Source organism: Acomys minous (assembly GCF_964271855.1).
Source record: "Acomys minous genome assembly, chromosome: 18".
NCBI classification, from domain to species: Eukaryota; Metazoa; Chordata; class Mammalia; order Rodentia; family Muridae; genus Acomys; species Acomys minous.
In genome coordinates, this window is record NC_140501.1 from 34,415,642 (window position 1) to 34,426,068 (window position 10,427).

A 10,427-nucleotide genomic window follows, 5' to 3' on the forward strand; every position below is an offset into this window, starting at 1 on the left:
CAGAACTTTGGGGATCACACTAGGAGATTCGCCTGCACTGACAGGGTTGTTATTCCACCTGCTGTTGATGGCTGATAAAGAAGGCGTAAATGAACATTCTGCATTTTTCAGGCTGTTTTTTTCCTACCCAGTATTTATTCAATAAATACCCATTGATTACCTACTATATCCTGAGCACTAGCTTTCTTAGGGGCTGAAGATACGACAAAGAATCAAACTGTAGTCCAGTAAAGGAAGTAATTATAAGAAAAGAATTAACTATGTAATTATCCTGGCAGAAGTAGAATTTCTATTATAACCAGTACAATAAAGAAAAAAAAGTCTATCGTGTTGTAAGAATATATGAGAGATTCCTGCTTTGTACTGTGACAGTGGGTGGGGCAGGGAGGTTTCTTAAGGGAAGTGACAGTTCAGTAGAGGTATAAATGATGGGTAAAGATTAAACAGTCATCAAACAGAGGAAGGGTGGACAAAGGTACCAAAGATGAAAGATATGTTCTAAGAACTGAAAAGTAGTTGGGGACTTCAGTCTCGAGAAGAAATGAGGTGTTGGCTTAGATGAGTTCCCCCAAAGGACAAAAACAAATATGACGTTTCCTCCACAAAGAAATGAGAAACCTTTAATAGTCTTTAAAGCGCAGGAGTAAGGCTGTCAGTTTTATGCTTGTGAAAAATCACTGACTTGGGTTCCACTGAAGAAGACAGATTCAAAGAGAGGAGAGTGAATGGAGGCTGAAGAACTGAGAGCAACAGTAGTGTCAGTAATAGATGATAGCAGGCTGGATTAACACTGTGGCTCTAGAGACCAAGAGATGTAGATGAATCCATGCTGTGGCGCTCTGGGGACCGAACTAATAGGACTTGTTGATGAACTGAATTGCCTCAGTGTGGAAACAGGAATGATGGATAGCTTAGGGGACTGTGTGGATGGTTATTGACCTTTAGTACTTCATCAGAAGGCGAGAGGGGAAGCAACTTTGATGAAATAGATCCTAAAATTAACATCACCAAATAATGGGGATACTTTTTACTTCATACAAAACAAAGAATTCCTAAGTCATTAATTTAAAAATTGGAGATAAGCTATACACAAAAATGCGTTTGCTAGTCAGTTGATAGCACAATAAAAAATGTGCATAGAACAACTTCATTGGTAGCAAGACTCAGAAGAGTTATATGAAAAACGGTGGAACAAAATCAAGTGGTAGTAGAAATGTAACGCTCTCAGTAATGGAAGTGTGAGTTGTGTACTTGTGTTTGTGTGTTTGGCGCTGTGTGGAGGGGTGGGTGTATGTGGACAGCTCAAGTTGTTTCCTTAGCCTTATTTCCATAAATCTGTCTTCATCCCCCCACCTCTGTCATGAGTATAATAGATCTTATCCTCCTGTGTAATGATAAATTGATACAGATTTTCTCCTTATTGGTTTTTATGAATATTTGCCCTCACCACATTCTAGAATAATATTTTTAAAGTTACTATAAATAACTATTCAACCTCAATGACTGAATATCCTAGCTATTCTTTCTTCCTACTAGTTCACTGCTATTGCTGTTTTGTGTTAGATGGGGCATTGGGTCCAATAATAGCTTTGCATTTAATTGCAAACTTGGTATATCTGTATATTAATTAAAAGATTTTTTTATTGCTTTGTATTTTATAGCAGGATGTTGTGAACTATAGCAATCCAATATACTACTTAAGGGGATAATACAAATTTAGAATAATAAAAAGAAATCTATAATGATCATCTTAGGCATCCCAAGTATTTTATAGAAAAATAATAAAGCATAAATACAATATACTCAAGAGTCAAGCCTATTATTTAATGAAGAGTTTTAATTTTATAAAGAAGACATTTAAAGATTGGGCACAATATACATTTAATACTTATTTAAGCTAAGCATATAAAAGCAGGACTAAAAGGAAGATCCTGAAAGTCTATTACAATGGACCTTTCCTAAGTGAAAACTACAAACTACCTAAGTAACTTGAGCAAACCGTATTTTGACTGAATAATGTTAAGACAAAATGGATAAAGTGTAGGTAATAATGTGTTTCTCACAGGGTCATTAGTTAGAAATTCTGAAAGACTACATGCATACCAGAGATGAATGAATATGAATATTTATTTATATAATAATACTGAAGTAGATGGTAAGTCACATTTCTCCCTAACACTGTTCTTCAATGAAAGCAAGCAAACCAGCAAAGAACCCCAGGCTTCCTAACGAAGTATTCGGTTATTATACTGGAGCTGGTAACAAACGAGGTTAATTTATATCATCTTGAGTTGTAAAGGATACAACGAAGGGAGCTCTCTATGAGAACTCTTGTTAGCCTGAAGGTATTCTGAATGGCCCAAGTTGCAATGACTTTTGAATAATACTACAGGACACACCATTTTGTATTATGCTGAGGATGTCTTCAAAGAGCCCAGAAGATCAGATGCCTTGGAGAGGAGATAGTTCTAGCAACTGCCAGGAATTGTATGGAAGAATTTGAGGTCTCAGAGAGGAAAGTGTGTGGAGGTCGATTGAGCTGCTGCCTTGGTTTCCTGATGGCAGGGGAAAGGAGAAAACATCCCTGAAGGCAATGATACAGGGGATCTTGGAGGGAATGTGGAATATATTAGTAAGACTGGTTCTTGTGAGGGGCTGGGCACTCTGGATCCTGGGTTATGCTGCATCTTAGAGTGTGGTAGAAGAGGTTCACTTGAATACGTTGGCATGAACAGTCTTCCCCAAGGGAGGATGCTCAAATCTCACCCAGAAGGGGAAATGGGAGAAGAGAAGGGACAAGGTAACAGAGGGAGTGCAGAGAGATATAAAGTGGAGATCGGACCTGGGGAGAGTCAGGGTGGGAGGACAGAAGGCGTGTAGAGAAAAAAGGAAGTGTGAGTAGGGGCATCTCTGTGACAAGTGGGAGACCTAAGTCAGGGTAGGGTCCTGGGACAATATGAGGGGGACTCTGGCGGAGACTCCTATTAGCAGGGTGGATAGTGTCTGAAGAGGACAACCTCTAACTAGACAAAACTCCTAGAAGAGGGAAGGGAACACCAACCCACGCACAAAAGCTTTGACCCAAGATTTACCCTGCCTACAAGATATGCAGGGATAAAAATAGGGCAGATAGAGCAGAGACTTAGTGAATATCCAACCAATGCCTGGGCCAACCCAAGACCTACGCTATGGGAGAGAGCACAACTAACTGAACTCTGCTATGTTTTCAGAAAGGAGCCTAGCAGAGTTGTTCTCTGAGAGGCTTCACCCAACAGCACATCGAAACAGTTGCTGCGACTCACAGTCAAACACTGACTGAAGCATAGAGTGTCTTATGTAAAAGTCAGGAGAAAGAGAAAATGACCTGGAGATGACAGGGGCTCCACAAGAAGACCAACAGAACCAACTAGCCAGAGCCCAGAGGGACTTGCTGAGACTGAAGCACTAACCATGGACCATTCATGGACTGGACCTAGGCCTCCTAATAGATGTAGCCAATGGGCAGCTCAGGCTTCATATGGGTCCTCTAGAAATGGGAGCAGGGGCTGTCTCTAATACGGACCCTGATGCCAAGTTTTTGATCACTTCTCCCTTGCCAGGCTGCAAGGAAAGTCCTGATGTGACTTGATGAGCTGGGATGGATTGGGGCGGGGCTCTCTTATTCTGAAGAACAGGGGAAGAAAGAAGGGACAGAGGAAGGGAGAGTGGGACTTGGATAAGGGGAAGGATGGAGCTATGACCAGGATGTAAAGTGAATAAAAAATAAATTTAAATAAAGACAGAAAAGAAGAAAAGGTGAAGGAGGATCTCCTAGGAGGGTGGAAAAACGTTTCAAAGACTGGCCTACAGGGGCACCTGGTTTGGATATTGCTGCATTGAGTGTTTTGGCTCCAGTCTTAGGAAAGGGCCTCTGGAAGAGCTCTGCTGAGACCCAGTGGTCCTTTTCCTGGGTATCCAAGAACTTAAAGAGCTCTCTGAGCTATGCTATTGGCTAAGAAGATTATGGTCCCTTGCTGTCATTCTTAAATCTCTGCTTAAACTCCTTTAGGTGGGATTGTATATCCATGCATCAATTTAATAGCTACTTTATATCCTTTATTGCTTCAATTCATTGTTTTAACTTATCCCAGTTACTTCCAGTATAAACTACTATGTATATCATATAATTTTTAAGAAAATTATTTCCTCAGAATTACAGGGAGAAACATGTAAAATGTTACAACTCATAATTGTTAGTTTTAAGTTAAGCTATACCAATTGGTGTGGGACCATAATGGAAGAAAAGTCAAGGAGAATTTTAACCCCAGATGCTTCAAATGAGGATGGTGGGCACTGATTCCTTACCTTCTCCCAACCTAGTGCCAGAAAGGTGGCTACCCCGACCATCAACCTTGGTAAAAATTACCTCCTTGACAGTTATTAAGCCTCACTCCTTGTTTGGGCTTAAAAGGTTTTTCCTTCTCTAGCTCCTGAGTATGTAGAGGAAGCATCTTTCAACACCCCTGTTCTGGCCAACTGTACTTGTCTTCACAAAGTTTGTGGCAGAGAACCTGCCTACCTCCTCAGGGGTATAAAGACTCCCCCACCCCAATAAGCTGAAGAAGTCTTCCGAAGCTGTTCCTGGGAGTGTCTATTCTATGCCCGAGCACTCACTGCCAACTGAGGTCATGCAGTACATCCACACACCCCAGCTAAGCTTTCCGAGGTGGAGAAGTGGACACAGACGGGCAATTTGGTAGCATTCAGTAATCATTTCTTCACCCTAAAAAAAATGGTATTGTAGCATGATCGGATCTGTGAAGTGACATTTCTCCTGTTTGGATTGGACAGAATCAAAGAGTGCTTGAGACCAGTTAAACTGCTTAAAGATCTAGCATAAGCGAGTTTCAGTCTTACCCCAGGTATCAACATTAGTGGTGTTACAGAAGTTAAGTGAGACTATTGATGTCTTTTTGATATTTACTCTGCCATCTTTTCTTTACATACGGCAACCCACCCTCTCTATCATAGCCACACGGCTTAGAGAAATTGGATCTTACCTCCGGCTCCAAGGGTCTGATTGGTTCTAGGGTTATAATTTGTTCATTTATTCAGTGAAGATGGAGAGTACCATTTGTGGCAAGGGAGGTCAATGGAGGCTGTTTGTGAGTGGTTGCTGTTTGCGCAGGGTAATAAAGAAGAACTCAGTGTGCCTGTGCACACCCACTTCCCTGGTATGCTTTAAAATGAAGTCAGTTTTTCTAATGAAAGCATACAGCAGTGGTTCTCAACCTTCCTAATGCTAGGCCCTTTAATAATAGTTGCTCAGACTGTAGTGATGCCCAATGAGAAAATTATTTAGTTGCTACTTTACTTCATAAATGTGATTTTGCTACTGTTATAAATCATAGCATAACTATCTGATATGCAGGATATTTGATAGGTGACCCCCTGTAAAGGTCACTTGACAACCCCAAGGGGTTGGAACGCACAAGTTGAGAACCACTGGCGTAGATGGCATCTACTGTGGAACTTTTGAGAAAACATTTCTTCACAGCCAAGGGATTGATGAGGAGGCAATTGCACATCTTCCTTCGGTTGTGGTTATAATTGTATCGAAGGCAGGAAAAGCTATAAACATCTTGAGACCAGCTTCATGGCACTGAGAATGTCAGAGTGGGGAGAGAATATGACTGGGACGTTTGATTATTTTTCTGAGCCACAGAATTAACTAACCCTGAAGCCTGATCTGAGTCGGTGCTTCCTGTAATGTGAAATAGTCATCTTTCATACCGCATGTGCCAGTTTAAATCAGGGTTCCTTTTACTTGCAGCTGAAGGCATTCTAACTAATACAGAGTGGGTGCTGGTAGCTTTAATAGACTGCAATAAAGCAGTTTGAAAAATTCTAAGTAGACAGGCATGGGAACTTAGGACGTTTTCTTACAACCCTGGCACCTTCCTGGTATGGAATCTTACATATAAGCTTGACAGTTTTTAAGAGTTTGAAGTAGCTAAGATAGAAAAGTGGTTCCTAGTTAGAGCTCATTAGCTCAACACATAGGGATTCCAGGGACTTGAAAACTCATATTTAGAGAATCATGTGCCCAATTTACAACCAAGTATGGGAAAGAACTATGGTGATGGCAAGGCTTGGAGATGCGGGTGGGGATTACAATAAAGACAAGTAGCTATTCTAAGCTGTTGGTCCACTGTGATGCTGGGTGAGGGATTGGTCGCCAAGGGTTTTCAGTTATTCACTGAAAAATTCCTATCACAGCTGAGAACTGGTCAGAGCTAAGTCTCTGATGTCATTGTCACAAATTACCACTTTGATAGGCAGAATAAAGGGCCCCACTGTCTCATGATATCCACATCTGAGTCACTAACTATTCCATGAATATTCTATGTGCAAAGGAGCTTTGAAACCCAGGTAAAGTGTATGGATCCTGAGGTAGGGAGAATCTTCTTGACCATGAGGCCGGGTAGGTGAGTAAATCACATGAATTTTTAAAAGCAGAGAATTGCTTCCTGACTGGAGTCAGAGAAAAAAAAAATGGACGCAGGGAACAATTAATGGAAACTTCAAAAATCTCGAGAATGAGGAGGTCCTGATCTACCTTTGTTGGCTTTGAAGATGGAAGTAGGAAGCCAAGATGGCGTGCACAGTAGAAAGCAACTTGACCAACTGCCAGCAAAGAAATAGATACATATCTCAGTCCTACACCAGCAAGGAAGCAAATTATGCTTTATTTTGCATCATAAAATAAACACCTCCTCCAAAGGATCCTTGGAGTAATGTAGTCCTGGTTCCTTGATTTTACCAAGGCCATACTAATATCAAAGATTGTATTGCTAGAGTTGAGGCATGATAAATATGAACTGAGCTAACTTTGCATGTATTTGTTTTTGTGACAGTAGAAATAAATACATTTCCCTAGCAGAAAGTGGTGTTGTAAATTGATAATCCTCTAGACTGAGGTGCTGGATGGTTAGAAGGAACGCAGTTTCATGGACCCACCCAAGAAAAAAGAAGAAAAATAGGATGGACTTAGTGGGGTGGATAAGACATGGTAATCAACTACATAACATGTCTACTATCTACTGTGTTGAAGAAACCACCCACAACGCAGTGGTTGCCAATAATGACAACACTCTGTGCAGGTCTGAAATTCTGGATTGGTCTGAGCTGTGTGATTCTTCTGCTGATCTCAGTGTGGCTCTCTCATTCACTTGTGTGTGGGCAGCTGCCACCAAGACAGACGCATCTGGGGTTCAACTTGCCTCCTGTGATGGTGAGACAAAGCTGGCCACAGTATTTTTTTAACACTTGGGAGAAGACTTAAAAAATGTAATAAGGTTGCTGGCCGAGGCCTCAATCAGCCATAAATATTTTTGAGTCTTTGTTTACATCATGGTTGCTATTATCATCTGGCCCAAGAAAGTTAGGCCTTTTCCAAGATCAAGTTCCATGATTTTCCAGAGGCATCCTGGTAGAATACCATGGACCAGGAGGCTTAATGAAGAGAAATTGATTTTCTCATAGTTTTTGATGCTAGAATTTCAAGAGCAAGGTGGTGGTAGACTTGAAGTCCCCTGAGGACTCTTGTTCTTTGGCCTGCAGATGGCTATACTATTGTCGCCTCTTCACATAGGTTTTACTGTGTGTGTACATTTCTGGTTCTCTTCTTATAAGTTCACAAAATGAAGGTTACCACTACTGGCCTCCATTAGGCCCTTTCACCCTTTAAAGCACCTTATCTTCAAATATAATTACATTTGCAGGGGCAAGGACTTCAACATGAAAACCTAAACAAGACTCACGCTATCCAGAAGATTCAATTCACTGTGGGTGAGGCTGGCCCAAAGGCACAGATAGTGCAAAGCATGAGCAAATGAGGGAATCATCAGTCTATAGGAGGCTACCATAGAGTGGGTAAGAACATCAAAACTTAGGGGATTTATGCAGGAGGCAGTATCTTAGAAAGGGGTCCTCAAACTGTGGCTGTAATATAACTCTAACCCCAAATTTATTTTTGTAAATATAATTTATTGAACCCAGCCACACTATTTTGCTGTGCGTTAACCGTGACTGCCTAGCATGGTGAAGTGAAATGTCAGAGCTAAGTAGTTGTGACAGAGATGAAATGAGCCACAAACTTAACCCACTGTGGTCTTTTGCAGAAATCATACGCTGGCCCTTAAGCATTAAAGAATTATTTAAAAGAAGCCATGACTTCATAGAAGGCCAAAGTAACTGGACAACTAATATCAGGAAACATATGGTTCTGGCAAGGAAAAGTGGGGAGGGGGGGGCAGACAAAATTTCCTTGCTTGACTGGCACAAACGAACTGGCAGGTAAACAGTTCTGGAATCATGGCAAGAGTGGCTCTCAATAGTGCCACTGTAGAAGTTCATAGAAGCCCTGTTTTGGAAGGTGGTTTTACACAGCCTTGACCACACCCACCCATCTGCTGCTCACACGTCACAGTCCTTTCAAGTATCAGCTTGAGATAACCAGTTGTCATAGGCAGAGGAAAAGCAAGGGTCCTTGCTTTACAGGGATCTCCTCCCCTGTACTCTGTTCCTCATTCACACCCCATAGGAAGGCAGTGCCACTTGTAAACCCCATTTCACATTTTAAAACCGATTCTGTTAAGCATGACTTCAGCTGTCACTTCTTGTTATTTTGGGAAACGCTTGATGTTTGTAGGTTTGAGACATCCTGTCCATTTGCTTGATGGACTTCTGATAACCATCTCTGCCCATTGGCTATGAAGTTGACCCCAATTATGCAGTTGACTGCCTTAACGATGGAGGATTTTAGAATGGCCATTTAGGTTTAGTGGCGACCCTTCTTGTCTGGTACCTGGTACCTGGTACCCGGTACTTTTTTTTTTTTTAAATGACTGCTGCAAATAAGATGTGCAGGGAGAATATGGGAATGAAGGAAAGTTTATGGGCTCAAGGCTATCTATGCTGTAGACGTTGTCCCCAGCCCCACAGGAATCAAGAAAAGCAGGCTTTCAACCCCTTGCTGCAGAAGCCTTGTTATCGCGGAAATAGACCACTTGAGATGGAAGTGCAGATGGATTTGCTGCTGATGACAGCTCACCAGGACCGGCTCTCCATTCAGGTACATTGATATGCATATTCACTCTACTGGAAAAAAAATCATCTCCTCTTCTACCCTGGGACCAGGCTTCCGTAGGCTCTGGAATCTGCTATTTTATACCCACCTGCTGCTACAATATAAGCAGCTGCAATAGGCATCAAGCTATGAAAAGCTCTGAGGAGCACTATTGCGGTGTGAATTGCTTCCTTGCTCAGTGCTGTTTGGTGATCGTAAGATGGATTGCCAGATTAGCACAGGCACACACTGTTTGTGTAAGGAACAGGGAGGGCGATTTCCTCCTGTTTTTCCCACCAGCCATTGCTTACCAGGCCCTCTGCCACTTATAAAAAATGAGGCACTTGTTAATGTTTCTTCGAAGAAATTCAAGGGCCAGAATCACTGACTCAGAAGAAAACCGCTTTGTTTCTTTTTTTTTTCCTTCAGACTTTCAGATAAGAGATTCTGATGCCATTGGCCAAAAATATGCCACTGGCCCATGCACTTGCTGGCTTACAGAAGCTTCCAGCAGAGCACTTTGTTGACCCTTCGTGTTGTATACTGTGAAGGAACTAATAAACATAGCCAAATGCTGAAAGTTGTTTTTTGAAGCACAAAACTAGTTGACAAAAGAAGTACAGGAACGGGAGGCTTCGGGAAGCTTCGGGAGCCTGTGCAGCCTTGTGGCTAATCTACGTTAACATCTTCTCTTCAGCACACTGACCTCACTTTGATTCAGACATTTTTGAAAAGGATTCATTTCTTCTCCATTTCAAAGCTGTTTATCTGGCTTCGAAAATAGCTGCTTTAAACAGAAGCCTTTACACTTGTCTGGGTAAATTCTGTTCCAATTTTTGTTTTGGCCACAAGTCAAAGATAACAGCTGTGCGCTTGTGGGTTCACTGAACTCCACGCGCTTGTTGGCTGCATCACCGACCAGAGGGAATAACCAATAATTAGAACATTTCGGGTCATCTCAGGGAAGAACAGAGTTTTCTCATGTTTGGAAAGGTGATGTGGCCTCCCTTGGATTTTTCCGAATGTGACTGACTGTGGCGCTGAATACACAAGCCAGGACATATCGCCATTGTGTCCCCTGTTCCCCAAAATAGCACAGGATAAGTGGAGGCTGAAAACTATTTTTAATGTTTCCCAGCTTAACTATAGCTACACAATGGGTCTGGGCTGTGATGGCAAGGGAAAGCTCTCATGTATTCCAGGCGCATCAGCATTTCTGATCGTAATGATTTGTGACTTGGGAGCTGAGAGCTGTGGAGTTCCTTCCTAGTTGAATCAATACAAGTTTACATAAATGTATGTTTCTGTTTCCTTTTGT